Source organism: Eumetopias jubatus, unplaced genomic scaffold (genome assembly GCF_037043125.1).
Source record: "Eumetopias jubatus isolate StellerSeaLion01/CBP00866 unplaced genomic scaffold, mEumJub1_p1.0 scaffold_9, whole genome shotgun sequence".
Taxonomy (NCBI): domain Eukaryota; kingdom Metazoa; phylum Chordata; class Mammalia; order Carnivora; family Otariidae; genus Eumetopias; species Eumetopias jubatus.
In genome coordinates, this window is record NW_028274815.1 from 42801268 (window position 1) to 42828336 (window position 27069).

The window sequence follows — 27069 nt, forward strand, 5'->3', positions numbered from 1 at the left end:
GTCATTTCCAAGACCAATGTCAAAAAGCTCCCCACCCACGCACCCACCTGGTTTTCTTCTAGGATTTTGTGGTTTCGGGTCTTAAGTTTAAGTCTTTAATCCATTTTCAGTTGACTTTTGTATATAAGATAGGGGTCCAATTTCATTTGTTTGCATGTGGATATCCTTTCTTGATACCATTTGTTGAAGAGATTATCCCTTTCCCATTGTGTGTTCTTGGCACCCTTGTTGAAGATCAGTTGACCATATCTGTGTGGATTTATTTTTGGAATCCCTATTCTGTTCCATGAGCTATATGTCTGTATTTATACCAGTACCACGCTATTTTAATTACTATAGTTTTGCAAGGCATTTTTTTAGGGGGAGATGGGGAGGAAGAGAGAATCTTAAGCAGGCTCCACACCCAGCACAGAGCCTGATGCCAGGCTCAATCTCAGGATCCTGAAATCATGACCTAAGCCAAAATCAAGAATCAGATGCTTAATTGACTGAGTGACCCAAGTGCTCCTGCAATGTATTTTAAAATCAGGAAGTGTGATGCCTCTGTTATTTTTTCTCAAGATTGCCTTGCTTTTTGGAGTCTTTTGTAGTTCTATATTAATTTTAGAATTGTTTTTTTCCATTTCTGTAAAAAATGCCATTACGTTTGATAGAGATTATGTTGAATTTATCAATTTCTTTAGGTAGTATGGATAGTTTAACAATATCAATTATACTAATCCATGAACAGAGGATGTTTTTCCATTTAGTTGTGTCTCCTATAATTTCTTTCATCAGTGTTTTATGGTGTTTAGTGTATATATCTTTCACCTCTTTGGTTAGGTTAATTCCTATGTATTTTATATTTTTTGATACTATTGTAAATGGGATTGTATTCTTAATTTCCTTTTTAGATAGTTCGTTATTAGTGTATAGAATCATAACTGACTATTGTATGTTATTTTTTAATCCTGGGACTCTGGTGAATTCACATGATCATCTTTATAGATGCAGAAAGAGCATTTGACCAAAAATAACAAAACAAAACAAAACCACAAAAATTCAACACATTTTCAAGATAAAAAACTCAACTAATTAGGTTTAGAAGGAATGTGCTTCAAAATAATACAGGCTATACATTACAGTCCACAACTAACATTATCCCTAATGGTGAAAACCAAAGCTTTTCCTCTAAGATCAGAAATAAAACAAGGATGCCCACTATCACAACTTCTATTCAACATAGTATATGAAATCCTAGGCAGAGCAATCAAGCAAGAAAAAGAAATAAAAGGCATCCAAATTAGATAGGAAGAAGTAAAACTGTCTCTATTCACAGATGACATGATCTTATAAATAGAAAACCTTAAAGGCTCTACAAAAAAACTATTACTTTTTCATATGTAAAAAAGGTATGATATATATATATAGAGAGAGAGAGAGAGAGAGAGAGAGAGATCTATCTATCTATCTCTCTATATATATGGACACATAACCTTCAAAAAATTCCATGTTTATTGCAATTAAAGAAATATTCATGGACCCAAGTGTTCTAAGCTCTATGAGTATTGTTTCCTTTATTGAATATATGCTATAGCCACTGAGTCTATATATCAAGTATATTCACCCATTCCTTCATTCATCCATTCACTTATTAATTCACTGACCAGATATTTATAGAAAGATAATTTATAGTGGAAAGTCAGGACATACAAGTGTATAGCATGCATTTTCTTTTAGGAATCCACAATCTAGCAATGGCTATAGGAACACAACCAATTTTAATTAAATGCAAATAGTACAGTAATAAAAATAAATACAGCTTGCCACCATTTGCAAAGAATCCCATATGCTGGTAGAATGAGCATTGTCTACGTTTTTACAATTTAACTCATATTTTCATCTTGTTGTATACTTTAAGATTTGACATCTTTGCTGTTTCATTTTGATTTCTCAATTTGACTGAATAGAAAGCTTTCTTTCTTATTTTGGCCCTAGTAATTTAGGAGAAATAGATCTCATTTTCAATTCTTCTAGTGACTGGGTAGAAAATCTAAAAATATAATGTACATACATTTTCAATTAAGTGAACATAGACTGAATTTTTATAGTTATTTTCATATGTGTATTTATCATTGATACAGCTTTTTGAAGTTTGTTTCTTAATATTCCACATTATTCTGCAGCTTTTCTCTTTCAGCAATCCATCATGAATAGTTTTCTAATAGAGATCTAACATATATATATAGTTTTTCCATATTTCTTTTTTCCTTGCTATTTATAGGTGACATTGTCAAAGTGGAAGATCTCACTTTGAGCTTAATTAACAACTGGAATTAAATCAACAGTAAAGAAGCACAGTCATAGCATGAGGCAAACACACAATACCTCAGATAAATTAGAAGACACCTACAGAGGGTGATTGTGAAGGTACTTAGAAATTTCTTTTCTGTATATTAAAGGTTCAAGCTATTTTATGTGTATATAATCGAGTTGACAGTTTCTTGGTTTGTTTGTTTTTTTTAAAGATTTTATTTATTTATTTGAGAGAGAGAATGAGAGAGAGAGAGAGAGCACATGAGAGGGGGTAGGGTCAGAGGGAGAAGCAGACTCCCTGCCAAGCAGGGAGCCCGATGCGGGACTCGATCCAGGGACTCCAGGATCATGACCTGAGCCGAAGGCAGTCGCTTAACCAACTGAGCCACCCAGGCGCCCCAGTTTCTTGGTTTGAAGTCATGTTAAGTTTCTTAAAGTAAAAACAAGGATTTTTTTTTCCCCATTCACTCATTAAAAGAAAACAAACTTGTTAAAATATATTTCCTGGCATAGCAATCTAAATCTACATCTTTCTTAAGGAAAGTAAGGCCTGTACAAATTTTATTATTTTCTTTGGTTGTTACTTATTTTTTCTTCAACTCTTTCAGATGTGCTAATTGTTTTCCTTGTTTTGTGAACAATTTCCTTATTTTGTGAAAGAAAATGAATTATTTTAGGAAAAGAGCATGGAAAAGTAAGAGGAATTAGTGGTAGAATTATGACTAGAACCCATAGCTGAGTTAAGGGGAGAGACATTGAATTATCGAAGACGTTATGATCAAGAGACTAAAAGACAAGCATATTATTATACTGTCTGGGGAAGCAAAGAAGAAAAGAGTTTTCATGATGTAAGGATCATATTACCATCATGGATGTTTAAAGAGATAAACCATGAGAGTGGTATCATGCAAGGAGGTTTGAAAATAAAGAAGAAGTGTAAGAAAATATTTAGAGAAAATTGCAGGATCAAATAATATTTTTAAGCAATGTTATTAATAATACTATTTTGAATTTATTTAGCATTTACTATGTTTCACAGGAATAATTTAATTCTCACAACTCCCTAATAACCACTGCAGATCATATTTCAGAGCTATTAGGTAACTGCCATGAAACCACATGGCTAACAAATGGCAAAATCACAGTTCAGGGCAGTCTTTCCAAACTCTGAGTTTCCAAAGTCTACCTATATTTTCAATGTATGCAGAAAGAGTAAAGAAGGCACACTAAATGAGCTATATCTGGATACAGAATAGACTTGTGAGTGGAGATAGACACATTAGCAATGATGGAAAGTAATGTCACTACCAGGGAATGTGTGGAGAATGAGATGGGAATAAAAGACTGAATAAAAATAGTAACATAAATAGCTTTACTGAAGAGGATGAGAGAGTAAGAGGCTAACGCCAAACAGATCATATCTTCTTTGTAAGTATAAAGAGATACAGTGGTTCATACATTGATAAAGCCATTTTGATAAGAACCTAAAAATATATATAATTCATAATAAAAATATATATCTAACATAAATATAAATATATATAACTATATTACAATCATATTATAATTATATATTATAAATACTACATATATATGTATGTCTTTATATATGTGTATATGTGTGTGTGTGTGTGTGTGTGTGTGTGTGCGCATTTCACATTTGTTTCTCCCATAGGGGCTTCAACTGTTTTGTGTTATTCAAAAATTAATCTCTTTTGCCACAATGGAAGTTGAGAAATTATATCATTTCATATCATAGAACAGCAATTAGTGCTTGATCTTCCATTTAAATTATATTCTCTGAAATCTAATTATTTTTTAAATGTCAGTTACATGATATTCTTCTATCATTTATCTACCTATCTAATTTACATTTATATAGACATTATACTAATTGACTCACACAATTATGGAGGATGAGAAGTTCCATGATCTGTCATTAGTAAGCTGGAGGACCAGAAGAGTCAGTGGTGTAATTCAGTCTGTCTGAAAGCCTGAGAATGAGGAAAGCCAATGGCATAAGTCTTACTCAGAGTCCCAAAGCTTAAGAACCAGGAGTGAATGATGTCCTAGACTCCAAGGTTGATGTGTAAACTCAAACAGAGAGACCAAATTTTCAAGTCCTTCTCTAGAACAGGGGAAAGTCCTTGAATGATGTTCACTCTTCTGATATTCCATAAGTTAAATATTATGGTGTAAAAACTAACATACTTAAATACTGATATAAATACCAATATATAGTTAATACATCTTATGTTACATGTAAACAATAAGAAAAGGGGGAAAAACAAAGCTTTTGCTTAATATATGATATATATACATATATATATACATAAAAATATATTCATAACAAAATAGAAAGGAAATACTTATGAAAATGACAGTCCTCATTTCTAGAAGAGTCATGTGATTGAAGCTGGTATTTATAATAACCTTTGTCAGGGTGCCTGGGTGGCTCAGTTGGTTAAGCATCTGCTTTTGGCTCAGGTCATGGTCCCAGGGTCCTATACAAATTTTTAAATAATAGTACTTATTTTGGAGTATAGTGCACATCGTCATGGGTCATAAACCTCACCTTTAGGGCCCTGCTGGGACTTACATCAAGTTACAGGTCTAGAAGCAAAGAAGGGTATTAGGTATGGGTCCTGAGGAAAATCAGCATTGTCTTGCATCACAACTGCCTCAGTGGAGCCATTACTGTTTCCTAGAGGAATGCAAGGGTAATCACCTCAGAAGAAGACAAAGGCTGTTATCACTGGGGATTAGAATACCGTAGCCACTCAAAGTGAAGAGGCTGATACCATTAGCTTTAAGAAGATGTAAAGAGATTTATTATAGGAATTGGCTCACTTCCTATAATAAATTAGGAACACTGAGAAATCCTAAGATATGCTTTCTTCAAGCTGGAGGACCAGGGAAGCAGGTGGTACAATTCAATCTGAGTCTGAAGGCCTGAAAACCAGGAGTACTATGTCAGAGGGCCAAAGAAGATGGATATACAAGCTCAGAGAGAGTAAATTCACACTTCTGCCTTTTTGTTCTTTTCAGGCCTCAAAGAATGGGATGATGCCTACCCACACTGGTGAGAGCAACTTGTTTCCCTAGTCTATGATTCAGATGCTAATTTATTTTGGAAACATCCATACGCACACACTCAGAAATGCTTTTTCAGGTTTCTGGACATCCCTTAGCTCAATATGTTGACACATCAAATTAACCACTGTAGGGATACAGATAGATGATGAAAGAAAGAAAAGAAAAGAAAAGAAAAGAAAAGAAAAGAAAAGAAAAGAAAAAAGAAAGAAAAAGAAAGAAAGAAAAAGAAAGAAAGAAAGAAAGAAAAAGAAAGAAAGAAAGAAAGAAAGAAAGAAAGAAAGAAAGAAAGAAAGAAAGAAAGAAAGAAAAGAGAAAAGAAAAAAACATGAAAGGATATGTAGACAGCTGTTTAATTTCAACTTTGACACACATTTCAAAAGGAAGTCCAAAGCAGTGGACTGGAAAAGGAAACTTTTATTAGTTTAATCAATAATTTATAAACAGTAAAGCACACATGGTTGTGCCCCACAATGAACCTCTAACCCCCCAAAATTTGCTGCTAATTCTTGTTCTTTTATAGTTCCAGACTTAGATTTCCCTACTAGCTAAATTACCTTTCTCTTTCTCCTTTGTTCTAACTTCTTCTTTTAAACAGCCTCTTAGTGTTGGGAGTGTTGTGGGGCTCAGTTTTTAGCTTTCTTCTTTTCCCTCCCAACACTAATTTCCACTGGTGATTTCATTTGGTCTCAAACACACATTTATTTCTGCTTGGGTGTACAATAGACACACAAAACACAATTCACCAAAATTAAGCATCTGTCCCTGTCTTGGCCCTGAATATTTTCAAAATATGTTTCACCCATGTCCTTAGCTCAGCTGATGGAAAATCCATCTTTCCAACTGCTTAGGGTAAAAACCATAAAGTTACTCTTGACTATTTTCATTCTTTCCACCTCCACATGGTATCATAAAGTCTAAAACATTACCATTTTTCACCACCTCCACATGCTTCATTCATGGCATAACTCAAGGGCATAAGACAGTGCCTGACACATACTCCTTGTAAAGCCATGGAAACAGATTTCCATGGTTTCTGGAGATGAAAGTGAACAACCAAAATAGATGTTGGGCAAGATTCATTTTGGGAGGAGGAAAAGGGAAGTGGTAGATAAGTTTAAATGGAAAAGGAAGGTTAAGATCATTTTACAAACCTTCCTACAGTAATAAGGATTTTGAATTTCAGCCCAGATGTACTGTAAACAATTATTTGGAATTTGTGAAGAAAGACTTTATAAGATTGTCTCCTCTTGTCTGTGATTTTGCTTTCTTTGGTTTCAGTTACCATGTTAAATCATAGTCTAGAAGCAGATGGTCCTCCTTTTGACATACTGTCAGAAAGTTAGTAGTAGTCTAACACTACATCACAATTCCTATGTCATTCTCCTCATTTCATCTCATCATATAGGCATTTTATCACCTCATATCATCACAAGAAGAAGAGGGAGGACAGAACAATAAGATACTTTGAGAGATGACTTTTACCTAACTTTTATTACAGTTTATTGTTATAATGTTGTATTTTATTATTAGTTATTGTTATTAATCTCTTACTATGCCTATGCTATAAATTAAACTTTATCATAGGTATGTATGTATAGGAAAAAATACAATATATATAGGGTTCCATACTACATGTCATTTCAGGCATCTCCTGGGTGTCTTGGAACATATCTCCTGCAGAGAAGGGGGGTGCCTACTGTACTAAGAGTTGAATCAGAACAGCATCGTCTGGCCAAAAAGCTAAGCTATTATGAAAATAAATTCTCTCATTAAAAAGGGGGAACTCTATATTTTTTCAACTTTGAAAAATATTGCTCATTAAAATGTTTAAAATGTCAGCTGTTTTTTAAATTATATTAATTAGAAACAATGCCAAACACTTTTATTTTGCCTCACATTCATCCTAATTAAAAAAGTCCAATGTTCATTTGAAAGTAAGCTCCTAAGGCTCATCCAAGGGATGCCAAAAAAAAAAAAGGATGTAAAAAAACAAAACAAAACCCTACAGTATTCTGTGTATTAATGTCTAAGAAATTATATGAACCCATTGGGATCTCACACATACACTATATACTTTTTTAAATCTTATGATTCCACTGCCAAAATATTAAGCACACAAAATAAGCTCTTATTTCTGTTCTATGAACACAACTTTCTTAAATCATTTCTTTAGTCATTTATTATAGAAATGGGTTCTGTAGAATACTCCAGTCTAAAAATATATGTGGAGTTCTGGAGAATATAAGTAAGTATGAAGCTTCTTGACTATATTATGAAATGAAGATGGAGATACTGTCTGTACGTTCACTATTATCTCCCTAACACCTATCAGTTTTTGGCACATAGTAGATGCTCCAAAAATAAATGTCAAAAAACTCTGAAAATTAAATTGATATAATGAGGTATGCACCTGCAAAAATTAATTGAAATTCTATTATTTATAATTAAGTCCTCATCTCAGCACTTGTAACTTTTCCAAGTACTTTCCTAAGTTGTCTCATTTGATTTTAATAACACCATAGCACAGAGAACTTTTATTTTACTAATTAGGATACATTAATTGATGTGTCTAAATTCACAGAGCAGAGCCACTAAAACTCACACCCACATTTCTTTTTTTTCCAGGAAATCATATTTTATTTATTTATTTATTTATTTATTTATTTATTTATGAGAGAGAGAGAGAGAGAGAGAGAATGAGTGGGGGGGGGTGTTGGCTAGGTGCAGAGGGAGAGAGAGAGTGAGAGTATCTTAAGCAGGCTCCATACTCAGCATGGAGCCCTATGCAGCGCTTGATCTCACAACCTTGAGATCATGACCTGAGCTGAAATCAAGAGTTGGATGCTTACCTGACTGAGCCACTCAGGTGCCCCAGGAAATCATTATTTCCTATATGATATATTTATAAGACACATAAACAAAAGAAGGAGTTTCAAAATAACCCCCTCTGAATCACTATTCTCAAATACAATTTCTACTCACTCTGTTAGAAAAGCAATTCAGGAAAAATAGCTAAATCCTATTTTGCCAGTGAGCAATCATCTCATATTTCTTTTACTATTTCCCTAGCATAATATTTAGATATTACTGTATGAAATATGAAGCAAAATAGGCTTTTCTGAATAACTTATTTCCTGATCATTTTCATTCCTTAGATCTAAGAGAAGGAGGAGGGTAGTTAAGTCTCCCTTACTAACTTTACTGAGTCTACCAATTTAAATGTTAACCTCATCCAAAAACACACTTATGGAAACATTCAGAATAATGTTTGACTACATATGTGGGCACCATGGCCCAGCCAGGTTGACATGTAAAACTAACCATCATAGGAGTTAAAAAGTCTCAGCTATAATTCATGAGTGCAAATTATAAGACAGTTTCCTGATAATGTGGAGACAGTTACTTTGCTTATAAAATGAGGAAAGTCCTACTTCCTTTGATAATATTGTAAAAAAAAAAGGCAATAATAAATATGAATGTTCTTACCACAGAATCTGGTACCTGTTGGTTTTTAATAAATAATAGACTCATCATTTGTTAATAAATTTGCATGTTTGCACTTCCCCTGAATGAACTTTTCTTGCCCTTCCTTTTCTGGACTAAAACCTAGATCTTATCCTTTATTAGTCTTTGCACTAAAGCTCTCACTTTCTACCTTTCTTGTACAATGAGATGAATCTCCTATAATAAATCCACTGGATTTCTATTTCTAATTCTCTACCTTAAATTAGCATAGCCCTGTCTCCTAAGTTGACCTAAGGAGTCCCTGATCTAGTTAGACATGTTAATCTTTGAAAGTAGCCTGGTTATTCCTAAATTTTCAGATTAAAACAGAAAAATCCAAATTATCTAGATTAAAAAAATACATTTCACTACATAACTTATATGTGTGATTTGCAGGTCAACAAGCAATGAGAGACTTCTAACATTCTAAATACCTAAAACTATAAGGGCAATTCCTCTGGGGAAGTGGGGAGACATTTACTCTATACCGATGAGTTCAGATTCACAATTATAAAAGTGGATGCCTATTTGGGAGTAATTAATAAAATGTGTCACTAAACTCTGAACTACTGCAATGTTTCTGACCCATTTATAATTAAAATAAATCTTCTGAAGGGTTTGAAGTTTTCTGGCTCTGAAAGTCCCAGAAGTCTGGCTCCTTTTTTCCTATTCTCTTTTAGTTGCCTTTGGCAGTATTGGCAATTTAGATATTCATTTGGTCTAAGTAAGTGAAGTCCACATTTATACCTGAAGTTCCAACCCCCACTTTGATCAACACACTACCAGTCTACACCACATAATGAATATGGCCTTGTTCTTGTGACAGTACGTTAAGGACAAAGAAAGACCAACACAATTCATTATCTTAATACAAATAAAAATCCCCACCTGAATTATTATTTTCTCATTAACCTCACTTAAACTTTGAATCCTTTTTAATTCATCTTATCTCTGGTTTACCTTTGCTCCAACGCCACATATATTCATGGGCCACTCATATCCTCAATTCCTAAATGGATGTTACCCATATTCCTCTGCTAATAGCAAGGTTTTCAGACAGAATGAACCCTTAATCATATTCTGGATTTCCCGTTAATTCATCTGTGAATTCAAAAGGTGGATTTGGTCTTCATTTTAGCAGGGGACCTAATCTGCTTGCTTTTAGCCTCACATTGGTCTTTGACACTTTTTTTTGAACAGTGATCTTTAAATTATAGACTTATTTAGGCTGCTGTGAGCACAGAACATGCCCTCAAATTACAAGTCTATTTGTGTTGGTCGGCAAGTGCATTTATTAGCATTAATGTATCAATTATTTTTAATTAGTTCTTAGAACTTCTCTTTCACCAATAGTAAAGTCATTAGCTGTAATTTGCAAATGAAAATGATTACAATGTTTCCCCAGCCCCACATAATAGTGCCTCTCGTTATCTAACCAGAAAATAACTTATTATTTACTCTTATTTAGTCCCTCTTTTTTTTTATTTTTTATTGTTATGTTAATCACCATATATTACATCATTAGTTTTTTGTTTAGTCCCTCTTTTCTTGTTATCTGTTAGCCTAACAACCTGTGGAAATCTTAACAATGTGGCAAAAGTTTCCTAATTGCTCCTTTTTACCCCATACTGATATCAGGGTGAATTCTGACCTCCTCTATTCTTTTTCTAGTTTATTTCTGTAAAGCTAAAACAACAAAATACACTTTTGAAAACAACAACAACAAAACGAAAAACACCTGCCTTTGGAACTCACAGTAGTTTTGTGTTCAAGACCAGAGAGAAGGAACACCTTCAAATCTCCACTGTCTAGATCATTTCAGACCATAAGTGATTATAATCTTTTCATTCAGGGCAATATTTTTTTATAAGCTTAAAAGTGATTAGTTTTTGAATGTAATTTTAATATTTTAAATGCATTAACAATCACAAAAACATCTTTTTTTTTACCAGAGTAGTTGGTTTATATTTGAGGCAGAAAATAGTATCACAAATGTATACAAGGAATAAATTAAATGTAGGACCAAAAGATCTAGTTCTATATAAAAAGGACTCAGATTAATTCATGAATCAATAACCAAATTAACAACTGGTTCACTTAACATTTAATTTAACATTAAAAATCAACACTTAAATCACTGAATTATGAATCAAGATTAATTTACAAGGACTTTTTTTTAAGCTTCATTGAGCAGTTTAAAGGAAATAATAACTATATATAGTTTACTTGAGTAAGCTTGAATATCTGAAAGTCTCAGAATTGAAATTTAACTTGATTTGTATTTTTGATTATGGTACAAAGTTATCACAAAGTTGTATGTGGTAACAAATGTTATTTCAGTGACTTTCAACCCATGCTCCTTTGAGTAAACTTGGGTAAGCAGTTCCAGGTTCTATAGAGAAAGTCTTAGACACACAACCAAATCATAACCAGGACTATCTTGTTCACATGAAAAATTAAATGAAATTAATGTGGAAAATATTAAATACTTTGCATTTTATTTTCCTTATTTACATTTTTAAAACACATTAGCCTATATCTCATTCAATCTTACAACAGTCTCAGGGGACATATAAAATAGCCATCGTTTTGTATTGAATACACAATTTCTCAAAACTTTCCAGTGACTTCATCAAAATCAATAGAATTAAAACCAAATTCCACTTATTTCTGTAGCAGCACTGCTACTGTTACAATAAGACGTTATAACCAATAACTAAGATTCCATCATTAATTCAATCAATACATATACTGAATGTATTTTTTGTAAGCTAAATTTAATTTTATTTTGTTTTAATATTTTATTTATTTATTTGTTAGAGAGAGAGAGGGAGAGAGAGAGAGAATACAAGCAGGGGGAGTAGTAGGCAGACAGAGAAGTAGGCTCCCCGCTGAGCAAGGAGCCTGATGTGGGACTCAATCCCAGGACTCTGGGATCAAGACCTGAGCAGAAGTCAGATACTTAACCGAATGAGCCACCCAGGTGTCCCTGTAAGCTAAATTTTAAATGAAAGGAAAGGATATGATAAATATATGTCAATAATCACATAGAAAAAAATGAAACTGATGCTCCCTACCAGGAAGGTGAATCATGATAAAAATATATAACTTCTAGTGAGAACAAACATGGAAAAAGCCAAGAACTGGGAATAAAGGAAAGAGAGTAAGCATTTCCTCAGCACAGCTCATGTTCCCAAAAGTAGTTTATGCTATGTGATTTATAACCTTAATTTATCTCAGTTTCCTCCAGACTTATGAGGTAAGCATGCTTCCAGTTACATTTACAGATAAGGAATGGGCCTATGTCATTTAAAGAAGTTACTCAAGATCTCACACCATGGGAAGAACAGTGCTAGACTTGTAACTGGCTCTGTTTTTCATCAAAGTCATTCTCCCTTGATGTATAAGAATATGAATAACAAAGAAATGAGCTGGTTGGAGCAGTCATCTAATACTTTAAAAACTAGGAAACCTTCAGAAACAAAGATGATAGGAAGAATAGAAAACTTTTTGTATCTAGAAAGAATTTAATATGCATTACTGTTTGGTCATAAACTGGCCCCCACACATGGAGGGCTAAGTGAGATCAAAGAAAGAGGTAGATCACTCCAGATTTGTAGGTGTCAGGTTTCATAAGCAAGGGGACTTACATATGTGGTTCATCTTGGGCTGTCACAAGATAAGTAGATCTCTGAACCTGCCTACCTGAATCTTAAAAATGTACATCAAAATGAAAAGCTTTTGCACAGTAAAATCCAACAAAACAAATAGAAAACCTACTGAATAGGAGAAGATATTTGAAAATGATATATCTGATAAGGGATTAATATCCAAAATATATAGGGAACTTATACAATTCAACATGAAAAAAAGCATAAATACTGCAATTAAAAATGGTCAGAAGACATGAACAGACATTTTTCCAAAGAAAACATACAGATGGCCAACAGACACATGAAAAGATACTCAACATCACTAACCATCAGGGAACTGCAAATCAAAACCACAATGAAATATCACCTTACACCTGTCAGAATGGCAAAAGTCAAAAAGACCAGAAATAACAAATGTTGGAGAAGACATGGAGAAAAAGGAACCCTTGCAAATTGCTTGTGGAAATGCAAACTGGTGAAGCCACTGTGGCAAATACTACAGAGGTTCCTCAAGAAATTCAAAATAGAATTACCATATGATCCAGTAATTCCACTACTGGTATTTACCCAAAGAAAATGAAAACACTAATTTGAAAAGATATATGCAAACCTATGTTTTTTGCAGCATTATATACAATAGCCAACATATGGAAGCAATCCACATGTCCAACAATGAATGAATATCCATTCATTGGATATCCATTCACCAAAAAGAGGTGGCATACACACATACAAACACACACACACACATACACACACATAATGGGATATTACTCAGCCATAAAAAAGAATGAAATCTTGCCATTTGCAACAATAGGGATGGACTGACAGGGTATAATGCTAAGTGAAATAAGTTAGAGAAAACAAAATACCTATGATTTTGCTCATATGTAGAATTCAAAAAATAAAACAAGTGAACAAAGAAAAACAAACAAATAAACAAAGCCTCATTGTTAAATACAGGGAACTGCTGCTTGCCAGAGGGGCAGTGGGTAGGCAGATGAGTGAAATAGGTGAAGTGGATTAAGAGTACACTTATCACAATGAACACTTAGTAACCTGTAGAATTGTTGAATCACTATAGTGTACACCTGAAACTAACATAACATTATATGTTAATTATACTGGAATTTTAAAAAATTAAATATATAAAGAGGACTTAACTGAGTTCAGTCACAAACAGCAACCAGATGGTCTCAATAACACTTTGCTCTCTCAAGGCTGCACCCTTGAAAACCAGTCCAGCTGTGGAACTACTAGCAGAACACACATTCAAAGGACAAAAGATGGGGTGCCGAACCTCCCATTAGCCTGGGTGTAGCTCACAGGTGAATCAGCAGTTATGTCTTCTCACGGACCTCATCCAAAAGTTACTAGGAATAGATTCATAATTCCAAAAATTTCTTTTTCTCAGGTCCACAGTAATCCATTTAATCTTCCCTTTCTCCTTTCTTTCTTTATTCAACAATTATGTTATTATGCCTAGTTAAACATCAGACAAAAATAACTAAATTTAGGCATTGGATGAACCCCTCCACATAGCAGGCAATGTGTCAGGTGCCTTAAAAAAACACATTATCTCATTAAATCTTCACTGGGATACTGTGAGTTACACCATATTATCCCTGAGTCTCAGAAAGTCATCAGGATAAAAGAAATCTAAATCTAAAAAGACAAATGTCCCCTCCTTGATGTAAGGAAATAAATCATCTTCTCCCATGGAACTATTTGGTTCCCTGAGAATATAGTAGTATATCAGGAATTCAGGGTTAATCACCACTGCCAGAGAGTTAAATACCTAGCAAACCCTGGTCAACTTTAGACAGCCAAGGAATAGCCTTCATTCCTGCTCTCATCGCCACTTTGTCCATTAGTTAATACAGTAATCCAGGGAATGCTGGTAAAAGAGGCTGAGAGAAGTCCACCAAGTTATCAAATTCCTTGTCTACAATATAAAGCTTCTGATAAGTGTTACATTGGGTCATATATAGCCTTATGTTCTGCATCATACTGAGATGTCCATTTACATGTTTTCCTCAAATTTCCTTATGGCAAAATTTCCATTTTTTGTTCTAATTCCTTGACCATTCAAATTCTTAGATACTTCCCTTTTATCAGAGTAAATTCAACATTAAAAAATATCAGTTGTACCAGGCAGAAGGGACAAGATATTATTCTGCTCACTGGACAAATTTCCTTTCTCCATTTCCTGTAGGTTCACTTCTGAGTTAGACTGGGATGCTACTTTAATCAACCTGAAACTGGTTGATTATTGTTTTGAAACCAATACATTATGCAAGGCCATCTCTAAACCAGGTTTATTTTGTTTTTCTACCTTGGCTAACTGGTAAACAAAGGGAAAATTCCCCTGAGGCCACCAATATTCTAAACTTCAACAACTTTTTAAAATATTTTCTTAAGGATCATAATACTTACATAACCAGTTTATATTAGAAGACTTTGATTTCTGTATCAATGTTGTAACTATTTGGGGGAGTGGAGAAGATTAGTGGCATAATAATGCATCCAACTTTATTATTTTGTGATTCATCCCTCTACCAATCTCCTTTTAATAGGTCATTATTTCATCTGGATCTGCATTGACTTACTTTACACACAGATAGAAACTCATCTGCTTGAATGAAAATGGATTCTGGTACACACACATATGCACAGACATGTAATTTCCAATTCAAATTTGCTAAAATATATACTCTTTCCTCCTTCAGAAAACATCCTAAAATCCATTCTGTACACACAATTCCCAGGTTTCGGTTAGTTGCTATAGTTCATTCCCTGAATAATCCTTTTCTTTTTGGGATATAGCCTGCATTTGACAGTGTGGGAGAAACTAGGATGCAAGTACAATTACAGATATAGTGGTAACAAATAATAGGGAAATGAGGGATATCTTTAAGTACTTACTATTAAGGCATTCATTCAGGTGAGGGGACTATAGTATCTTAAACAGAAAATGCTCAGAAAAGGAAGAGGGGATTCTTTATATAGGAGGAGAATGGCAGAAGAGGATTTTCATGCATTAGGGACCCCCAGATCTTCACACATGACACTATTTCAACATCTCAGGTAGTGTTTTTTCCTTATTTATTTGCATTAATATTTCTTCACACAAAGACCAGAAAAAGTTGAGAATACAGCTGATAATTCAATTCAGCTACCTGCAGGAACAAATCCCAAATCTGATTTATGGCCATCTCAACTGCCCAGTTGTAAGAAGATAGCTATTATTAAAATATAGTCATATATGCCCCTTGAGTTTCAGTTTGCAGTCAGAATTTAATGACTTGAGCTGGGCTATTCTTTTACTTTAAATTTCTTCAGGCATTCAGTCATGACTACCATACTGTGTAGCCTTTGCATTCCTGCTCATCACACTAATCAGGGCAGCAGTAGTGAAGTAGTCAAGAGCAGCTTCTGCCACAGAAGAACTTAGTTGTGTTCCCCTTACATGTCATGGGTTGTGAAGCCGCATGTCAGATTATGAACATAGTATTCCACCCTATTATAAATTGATTTCTTTGAGGCTCTGTTGAATAGATATAATTCTCTATTTTGATGTTCTTCACTTAGAATTCTTTAGTTGCAATCAAGATGGTCTGACTGTAGTTACATAATCAGAAGTATAACTGAAAGAAAGGATAGCAATCAGACCTGGAAACTGATAGTCATCAATGAAATTCAGAAGTGTTTGGTTCTGGTACAGCTGTATAACAAGAGTAGCATCATGGGGATTTAGCTGCAAGAACTGAATGAGCTCCAAATATTTAGGTGTCTTTATTCATTTCCTTGTAATTCATTGTTCAGAAAAAGAAGATTCAATTGTTTAACTTAGATTTCAGATTTACCCTTTATTTAGGATAGGGAAAAGCTTCATTACATAGAATTCTGTGGGGGAAAATTATATCATCTAAAGAATGTCAAGGTAATTTTAAAAAGTGGAAATAAATGCTTCATATGTGGGCTAAATTTGGTTTAAATATACATCAGCATTATACAGGTCTAAATATAGCCACAAAACCTAAATGTGGTTCAAATGATCTCATTTATCTAACACAGGTACAGCCTCAATAAATACCGTTCCCAGTTGGAAGGTGCTTGTCTGGTCCTGGTGTTATGATCCTCATCATAAAATTATACAGGCTCAGGGAATGGAATCCATACTGAAATCACATCTTTTATCTCCCATAGTGCTTGCCTATAGTAGAGGCTTCATAAATAGTTGCTGAAGAGTTGAAAAAGAATCAATCAGAAATGAAAACTGCAATAAATGAGATTGGAAACAGGCTTGATGTAATGAAGAGCAGGCTGGAAGAAGCAGAGGAACAAATTAGTGATATAGAACACATAATAATGGAAAATAATGAAGGTGAGCAACAGAAAGAATAATTATGGAACATGAAAATAGACTTAAGGAACACAGTGACTCCATCAAATGTAATAATAGTCATATTATAGGAGTCCCGGAAGACAAAGACATAGAAAAGGGGACAGAAAATTTATTTCAAGAAATAATAGCAAAAAACTTTGCTAATCTGAGGAAGGAAACAGACATCCAGGTCCAAAAGGCATGGAGAACTCTGATCAAATTCAACAAAAGCAGGCCAACACCAAGACATACTGGAATTAAATTTGTAAAATATAGTGATAAAAAAAAAAAAAAATCTTAAAAGCAGCAAGATAAAAGAAGTCCTTAACTTACAAGGGAAAACCCATAGGGCTAGCTGGAGATTTATCAACAGAAACTTGGCAAGCAAGAAGAGAATGGCATGATATATTCAAGGTGCTGAATGGGTAAAAGTCTGCAGCCAAGAATATTCTATCCAGCAAGCCTATTCAGAATAGAAGGAGAGATAAAGAGTTTCCCGGACAAATGAAAACTAAAGGAGTTCATGACCCCTAATCCGGACTTGCAAGAAATATTAAAGGGGACCTTTAAGTGCAGAGGAGAGACCAAAAGTGACAAAGACAAGAAAGGATCAGGGAAAATATCTGGAAACAATGACAATACAAGTAATAAAATGGCAATAAATACATATCTATCAGTAATTCCATTGAATATAAATGGACTAAATGCTCCAATCAAAGGACATAGGGGCACCTGGGTGGCCCAGTAGGTTGTGTCTGACTCACGATTTTGGCTCAGATCATGATCTCAGGGTCTTGAGATGAACCACCACATTAGGCTCTGTGCTCAGTGGAGTCTGCTTGAGATTCTCTCTCTCCCTCACTCAGCCCCTCCCCCCACTCTCGCTTTCTATCTCTTTCTCTCTAAAATAAATAAATAAATCTTAAAAAAAAGACATATAGTGTCACACTGGATTAAAAAACAAAATAAAACAAACAAACAAAAGAACAAGACCCATCTATATGCTGCCTACAAGAGACTCATTTAAGACCTAAAGATATCTGTAGATTGAAAATAAGGGTGTGGACAAATATTTATCACATAAATGGATGTAAAAAAAAAGCTGTAGTAGCAATACTTATATCACACAAACTAGACTTTAAAACAAAGACTGTAAAAAGAGACAAACAGCATTCTATAATCATAAATGGGACAATCTAATGACAAGATATAACAATTCTAAATATTTATAGACCCAACATGGGAGCACCCAAATATATAAAGCAATTAATAAGAAATATAAAGGAACTAATTGATAATAACACAATAATAGTAGTGGGCATTAACACCTCACTTACATCAATGGACAGATCATCTAAACAGAAAATAAACAAGGAAACAATGACTTTGAATGATACACTGGACCAGATGAACTTAACATATATATTCAGAACATTCCACCCTAAACAGCAGATGCACATGGAACATTCTCCAGAATAGATCACATATTAGGACACAAAACATGCCTCAAAAGATAAAAAAAATGCCTCAATAGATAAATAAATGTTTGAAATCATACCATGCACCTTTTCTGACCACAAAGCTATAAAACTAGAAGCCAACCTCAAGAAGAAATATAGAAAGACCATAAATACATGGAGGTTAAACAACATGCTATTAAACAATGAATGGGTCAACCAGGAAATAAAAGAAGAAACACACACACACACAAAATACATGGAAACAAATGAAAATGAAAACAAAACAGTCCAAAATTTGGGGGACATAGCAAAAGTTGTCCTAAAAGAGAAGTGCATAGCAATACAGGCCTGGCTTCCTCAAGAAGTAAGAAAAATCTCAAATAAACAACCTAATCTTACATATAAAGGAGATAGGAAAGGAAAAACAAATTAAGCCTAAAGCCAGTAGAAGGAAGGAAATAGTAAAGATGAGAACAAAAATAAATGATATAGAAAACTGAACAAAATATGCAACAGAACAGATCAATGAAACCAGGAGCTGGTTCTTGAAAAAAAAATTAATAAAATTGATAAACCTCTAGCCAGACTTATCAAAAAGAAAAGATAAAGGACCCAAATAAATAAAAGCACAGATGAGAGGAGAAGTAACAACTAACACCACAGAAATACAGTTATAAGAGAATACTATGAAAAACTATATGCCAACAAACTGGACAACTTAGAAGTAATGGATAAACTCCTAGAAACATATAAACTACCAAAACTGAAACAGGAAGAAATAGAAAAGTTCCACAGATCAATAACCAGCAAAGAAATTGAATCAGAAATTTAAAAAATCTCCTAACAAATAAAAGTCCAGGGCCAGATGGCTTCACAGGTGAATTCTAGTAAACATTTAAAGAAGAGTTAATACCTCATTCTTCTCAAACTGTGCCAAAAAGTAGAAAGGAAGGAAAACTTCCAAATTCATTCCACGAGGAATAAGCATTACCTTGATACCAAAACCAGATAAAGATTCCACTAAAAAAGAGAACTACAGGCCAATATCTCTGATGAACATGGATGCAAATATTCTCAATAAAACACTAGCAAACTGAATCCAGCAATACATTAAAAATATAATTCATCACAGGGGTGCCTGGTGGCTCAGTCATTAAGCGTATGCCCTCGGTTTAGGTCATGATCCTAGGTCCTGGGATAGAGCCCCGCATCGGGCTCCCTGCTCAGCAGGAAGCCTGCTTTTCCTTCTCCCACTCCCCCAGTTTGAGTTCCCTCTCTCGCCGTGTCTCTATCTGTCAAATTAATAAATAAAATCTTTAAAAAAATATAATTCACCACAATCAAGTGGGATTTATTCCTTGGTTACAAGTGTGGTTCGATATTCACAAATCAATCAATGTGCTAAACCACATTAATAAAAGAAAGGATAAGAACCATATGATCATTTAGGGCACCTCAGTGTCTCAGTCAGTTAAGAAGCTGACTCTTGATTTTGGCTCAGGTCATGATCTCAGGGTCCTGGGGTGAGCCCTGCATTGGGCTCTGTGCTCAGGAAATTCAAGATTCTCTCTCCCTCTGCCCTTCCCCCTGCTTGTGCTCTCTCCCTCTCTCTCTAAAATAAATAAACAAATCTTAAAAAAAGAACCATATGATCATTTCTTTTTTTTTTAAGATTTTATTTATTTATTTGCGAGAGAGAGAATGAGAGATAGATAGCACGAGAGGGAAGAGGGTCAGAGGGAGAAGCAGACTCCCCGCTGAGCAGGGAGCCCGATGCGGGACTCGATCCTAGGACTCCAGGATCATGACCTGAGCCGAAGGCAGTCGCTTAACCAACTGAGCCACCCAGGCGCCCCCATATGATCATTTCAATAGATGCAGAGAAAGCATTTGACAAAGTATAACATCCATTCATTATGAAAACCCTCAACAAAGTAGGTTTAGAGGGAACACCATAAATGTCATATATGAAAAACCCACAGCTAATATCATCTTCAATGGGAAAAAAACTGAAAGCTTTTCCTGTATGGTCAGGAACAAGACAGGGATGTCCACTCTCACCACTATTATTTAACATAGTACTGGAAGCCCTAGCCACAGCAGTCAGACAACAAAAAGAGATAAAACACATCCAAGTTGGCGAGGAAAAAATAAAACTTTCACTATTTGCAGATGACGATACTCTATATAGAAATTAGAAAGACTCCATCAAGAAACTGCTAAAACTGATACACGGATTCAGTACAGTCACAAGAAACAAAATCAATGTACAGAAATCTGTTGCATTCTGTACACCCAAAATGAAGTAGCAGAAAGGGAAATTAAGAAATCAATCCCACTTACAATTGCATCAAAAACAATACGATGTCTAAGAATAAACCTAACTAAAGAGGTGAAAACCTATACTCTGAAAACTATACAAGACTGATGAAAGAAACTGAAAAGGATACAGAGAAATGGGAAAAGATTCCACGCTCATGGATTAGAAGAAAAATCCCTGTTAAAATGTCTATTTTACCTAAAGCAACCTACACATTTAACTGCAATCCCTATCAAAATACCAACAGCATTTTTCACAGAGCTAGAACAATCCTAAAATTTGTATGGAACCACAAAAGACCCAAATAGCCAAGGCAACCATGAAAAAGAAAAGCAAAGCTGGAAGCATCACAATTCCAGATTTCAAGTTATACTACAAAGCTGTAGTGATCAAAACAGTATGGTACCAGCACAAAAATAGACACATAAATCAATGGAACAGAATAGAAAACCCAGAAATGGATCCACAACTATATGGTCAACTAATCTTTGACAAGTAGGAAAGAATATCTAAAGGAAAAAGACAGTCTCTTCAACAAATGCTGTTGGTAAAACTGGATAGAAACATGCAAAGAAATGATACTGGACCACTTTTTTATACCATACACAAAAATAAATTCAAAATGGATGAAAGACCTAAATATGAGACAAGAAACCATCAAAATCCTACAGTAGATCCCAGGCAGTAACCTCTTTGACATCAACCACAGCAACTTCTTTCTAGATACATCTCCTGAGGCAAGGAAAACAAAAGCAAAAATGAACTATTAGGGCTTCATCAAGATAAAAAGTTTCTGAACAGTTAAGGAAACAATCAACAAAACTAAAAGACAACCTAAGGAAGGGGCATGGGAGAAGGTTTTTGGAAATGACATATTTGATAAATGATTAGTATCCAAAATATATAAAGAACTTATACAACTCAATACCCCTAAAATGAATAATCCAATTAAAAAATGGGTAGAAGACAGGTATAGACATTTCTCAAAGAAGACATACAGATAGCCAATAGACACATGAAAAGATGTTTGACATCATTCATTATCAGGGAAATGCAAATCAAAACTACAATGAGATATCATGTCACACCTGTCAGAATGGCTAAAATAAACAACACAAGAAACAGGTTTTGGTGAGGATATGGAGAAAGGGGAAGCTTCTTGCATTGTTGGTAGAATGCAAATGGTGCAGCCACTGTGGAAAACATTATGAGGGTTCCTCAAAAAGTTAAAAAGAGAACTACACTATTATCCAGTTAAGTACACTACTTGGTATTTACCCAAAGGATACAAAACCACTAATTAAAAGGGATACATGCATCCCGGTGTTTATAGCAGCATTATCAACAATAGCCAAAATTATGGAAAGAGCCCAAATGTCCACTGAGTGATGAATGGATAAAGAAGTGTATACACACACACACACTGGAATATTAGCCATAAAAAAGAATGAAAAATGCCACTTGCAACCACATGGATGGAGTTAGATTCAAGAGCACACACTGCATATATATTGGTATATCTCTATATATGTATATATCTGTATATATGAACATACGTGTGTATATCTGTGTATATATGTATATATTTGTATATCTATCTATCTATCTATCTATCTATCTATCTATCTATCTATCTATATATCTGTGTATGCTCAACTGTATTATCTCTGTGTATGCTTATTTGGTGTCTGGCAAGAGTGGAAGCTTTCAAGCTTATTAACCATGGCCTTGCCTATCCTCAGAATGTACAGTATTACTTTTCACATGCTGGCACTAATAAAAACTGACATGTGGAAATCCTTATGTTCTTAGCACATAAATCATTTGATATTGAGAACAACCTATTAACTTATTTAATTCGCTTTCCTCTTTCTAGATTTGAGGAAACTGAGGCATAGGGAAATTACATCAGTTGTGTCAAACACACTGTCAATTTCCTCAAGACATTTAAAACGCAGAATCTGTTCTCAAATGTTAACTTCTTTGATTTGATGCTTAAAAAATTTATTGATGAATGAATGAGCATGAAGTGTATGAAAAACTGAACATAACCAAGATTCGTAACTGTTTTCTAGATATATAATAAAGCTTAAATTTGTGTAAATAGATTTAAGTAAATCTATACCATACAGATGATTAATATATACTTCTAATTCAACTCAAAACTGTATTATTACAGAAGCTTTATCTGGAGGGTTCAATTTACAGTTGTTGCTTGGAATATTTCAGTTATAGTTCAGAATCGCTAAGTAAATAGCAATGTGAATTTATCTTAAATTTTAACTTAAAACTCAAATGCATGCACTTTATGTCAGGAAGCCTTGGAGAAAGGTGGTAGCTGACCAAAGCAGGCAGAGGCAATTTCACATGTGTTGAAACCAATGGCAGGTCCTGGCTGAGAGACAAGTTTAAATATTTTGATATTAATATTTATTAATATATATTTACTCATTTAGTTAACACGCTGTGTTTTTTTTTTTACATGCAATGCACATGGAGAGTCAGTGAAGAATGTGAAAGTAGGAAAGTATGGGCCAGTTTGCAGAAATTATGAATGTTTTTCTTACACTGGCTCTAGTAATGATTTCTGGAGAAATGTTTGGTAGAAGAAGATACTAGATCCTACCTAGAGAATCAGAGATGACTGTGAAACTGGAACTCTTCCTCCCTACCCTGGAAAAAAGCACTTCCTTGACAGGATTGTGGGTGAGGGAGCAATGATGATAAGCACCACACGAATGCTCAAGCGCAATCAACGATATGGTAGCAAAGGTTAGAAAAGTAAAACCAAGAGTGATATTAAACAACAGGTATGGATTAAGAAAATAAAATTAAGAAATTTAATAAAAAGACCCAGCATCAGCCACAATGTGGGAGACCTTTTAGGACAAATTAGTGGTTTGACAATGTGCCAAGGAAAAAGGTAAAACTTCAGATTTGGAGAAGGGACAGTTTAAGTTTATAAGAAATCTGCTCAGGAACAGGTGTGGAATATCTTTTCTGAAGCTTCCAGCAAGAGAACCTCTTTGTACCTTCATTTATGTGAAGGAATAAACTGAATGCACTTGCAGAAAAGGTGTCCTTATCATTCAGAGAAAGGAATCAGTCAGTAAAGGGCTAGATAAACAGTCTCTCAACCAAGGGTCAAACCCGCATGCAGAAATCTCTGCCAATGCTCAGTCCTCCAAACAAACAAACAAACAAAAAAACACAAACCACTACAGAAGAGCAAGCAAAAGTAAAGAAGAAGAAAAGAGAAAAGAAGGAAGAGTGGCAGGAAATTGGAAAAAAGAACTAAAAAAACAACAGAATATTGAGTAAGTCAGTGACCTAAAAAGGCTGTGCTTGAAGCTGAAGGTGTGGAAACTCTAAGGCTACTGGCTCAGAAAGAAAGAAAAGCAAAAGGAGAAGCCAGGGCAAATGTGGAGAGAAAAATGGATGGAGATAGGAGTCCTGAGAAAGACACTAATGGCAATGAGACAAAAATAGGTGTAGGAAAAAGCAAAAGGCATTCAGAAGTTGAAACATATTCTACGGAAAAAAAAAAAAAAGAAGAAAAGATGAAGTACCCAGGACATTCTGAAGTTGGAGAAAAGGAAGATCAGGATGATCCTGTGAAAGGTAAATTCAACTGGAAAGGAACTTTTAAAGCAGGTCTGAGACAGGGCCCAGATAATAGGATAGCAATCAAAAAGCTAGGGGAGAAGATTTCATCTCAGTATTTACAGTGCAAAATGAACATCAGAAAGCAAAGAGGAAATTCTGACCAACTCTAAGAAGAAATTCAACAAAAATCTCACCTTCAAGTTACAAAAGGGCAAAGTCAAACTCTTGAAATGAACAATTTTGTATTTCAAACATAAATCCATTCTACTATTGATGTATTCCTTTCACCATTGTTAATAAAACATGTAATGAATTACAACAACTAGAATTTTGCTTTCCAGTGTTGTATTTTTAAGATAAGAAAACAATATATTTTTGGTAGTACTTTTATGAAAAAGTAAAATATATTATTTTCCACACACGCACATACACATTTGCATGATGCATATTCATTAGCCTATTGTTGGGTGCAGGGTCCAGGTTTTTGGTTTGAGTATACGTCTACTAACTGGCAATCTCTCTTGCATAAATCACAACCAAAAACGAATTCTATAGCATTTCAGTATCAAGTTCTTTAAAATGAAGAAGGAAACAAAAGCTTATTACAAAGTCATCTTACTGCAAAATGCTTTCGATATTTTTTGCATAATATCCCATCTTTTTTAGCTCTCTAGTACTCAATTAGCAAATTTTTAGTGAATTGTCTGGCTTATATTTGAAAGCATTCAACTAATTCTTCAGGAAACAACTCTTTTTTGACAATCATAACTGGATTGATGCAATATTTAATTAAATTATGTAAACATAATAACTGATATACGTGGAATTAGTAGACTTGGAAGCAACAAAATCAATCTTGACCAGCCTAATATTCAGCTCGTGGGAGCAAATATTCATAAGTTTCTCAGAGAGTAATGTCCCAGCTGCATGTGTTTGTCAAACTTTGGGCATCAGTTAGTAAGTTCCACAGCCAAACAGGAGAATGCTGATTAATACTGCAAAAAAGCTAAGTGGGGTTATTTAAGACAAATTCCTTAGTCACGATTGTTGTCAGTTACAGGTATCTGACAACTGTTGATTATGTTGTTTCTGATTATTTATAGGTCACATGTGAAGTACCTCCCTCTGCACTTGCCTCTGAAGGGTGGCAGAAAATGCCCCCCCCTGCAAAAATATGCCACTTAGACACAAGGATTATTTTGAACTAAAGGCACTTGAAATATAGCAGATGCAAGAAGGGCATTTGAACCCTCCCTCTTCTTCTGGAAAACAGGAAATAAAAACTCCCCTGTACCAGGAAAAAAGGAATATTCTTTAGTAAGAGTCACAGCTGAGGAAATTCCATACAAATAGACCTCGGTAAAATAATTCTTATCTTCCTTTAGCTTCCTTAGTCACTTTTCCACACTTACCTCTCTGTTCAACCTAGCATAAAAGCATTTAGGTTTCCACACTTTGGGTCTTTTTTTCCCTCATGGGGGCTCCCATCTCACATAAAACTTACCAATTTGTATGCTTTTCTCCTGTTAATCTGTCTTATGTCAGTTTAATTCTCAGCCCCAACCAAAACTCCCTAAGAGGTAAAGGTAAAATTTTGCCTCGCTTACTCCTCTTATTTTCATCATGGAGAGTTTAGAACAAGACATTTTAGAGTTTACGAAAAAAAAAGTTTTGAATTTGAGTCCTCAATTTGCCACTTACTAGCTGTGTGAATTTTTAAATGAATTTCTTAGCCTCTCCACATTTCAGATTCCCTATCTATAAAATAGAAATACTAATGTATATATTGGGTTGTTTAAGTAAATAAAAACTATATACAATGGATTTAGCAAAGTGCCAGGTAAAAAGTACAGATTTAAAATACGGTAGCTTTAACTATACTCCCCATCTCCACTTTAACACTCTTGTTTTTTATGAGAGTTGTCCTATCCTTTCTACATTTTCTACATATTGATCAGACTGAGGGAGGTCTAAGATGTGTATTTTTACTCCTAACACTCTTTCTCTTGGAAATCTCATTTTAATGACGTTTTCCTAGGTTCATTTCTTGCTCTCATTCTATCAACTGACAACAAAGATTTAGCTAACCCAATTCCTCTCCATTTACTTTGGCAAATCATGTCATCTTCTCTCAGTTTATTGAGAAAACTCATTTTCTGACATATATGTCACTGAATGGGAAGTGAAAAATCCAACCAACACATTCAATTGAGGAGCGATTGAATATCCTGTTTATTTTAGGGAAAATCAGAAACTTATTAAGGGGCAAGCATGAAGAGAGTACCTGTGAGATATTTAGATAATAGTGCAAGAGTAAAGGCAGAAGAGAGAGAAGTAAGGTTCTGAAGCTGTGGCCATTTAGTTGTTGAGCCAATTTCCTGTTGGCTACAGGAAAAAGGACTGATTATCCAAAAGTCACTTGTTTGCAGGAAGCATCACATAAACATCACAGTTTAAGTTCTAGCTATAAGCACAATCCTCTGCTTTAAGATGTGTATTAGAGGCCTTGATCATATCCCAAACCTATAAAACATGGCCTTATTTCTGTAGTAAAAGCATACCCAGAGATCTAAAATAATCTTAGGTTCACTAAACATACTAGACATATAACAATGGTTTACTTCACTATAGAAAAATAAAATCCTAAAAGTGTCACAACCCAAGTCTTTGAAATCATAAACACACACACACACACACACACACACACACACACACACATAAAACACTGACTTAGGAACATAGAATATT

At 34.5% G+C, this 27069-nt stretch overlaps 1 pseudogene; it reads left to right on the forward strand.

Annotated features, from left to right (window-relative positions):
• Positions 1–24013, forward strand: part of LOC148163528 (cell growth-regulating nucleolar protein-like) — a 107487-nt pseudogene extending 83474 nt beyond the window's left edge.
• The last annotated feature ends 3056 nt before the right edge of the window (positions 24014–27069 follow it).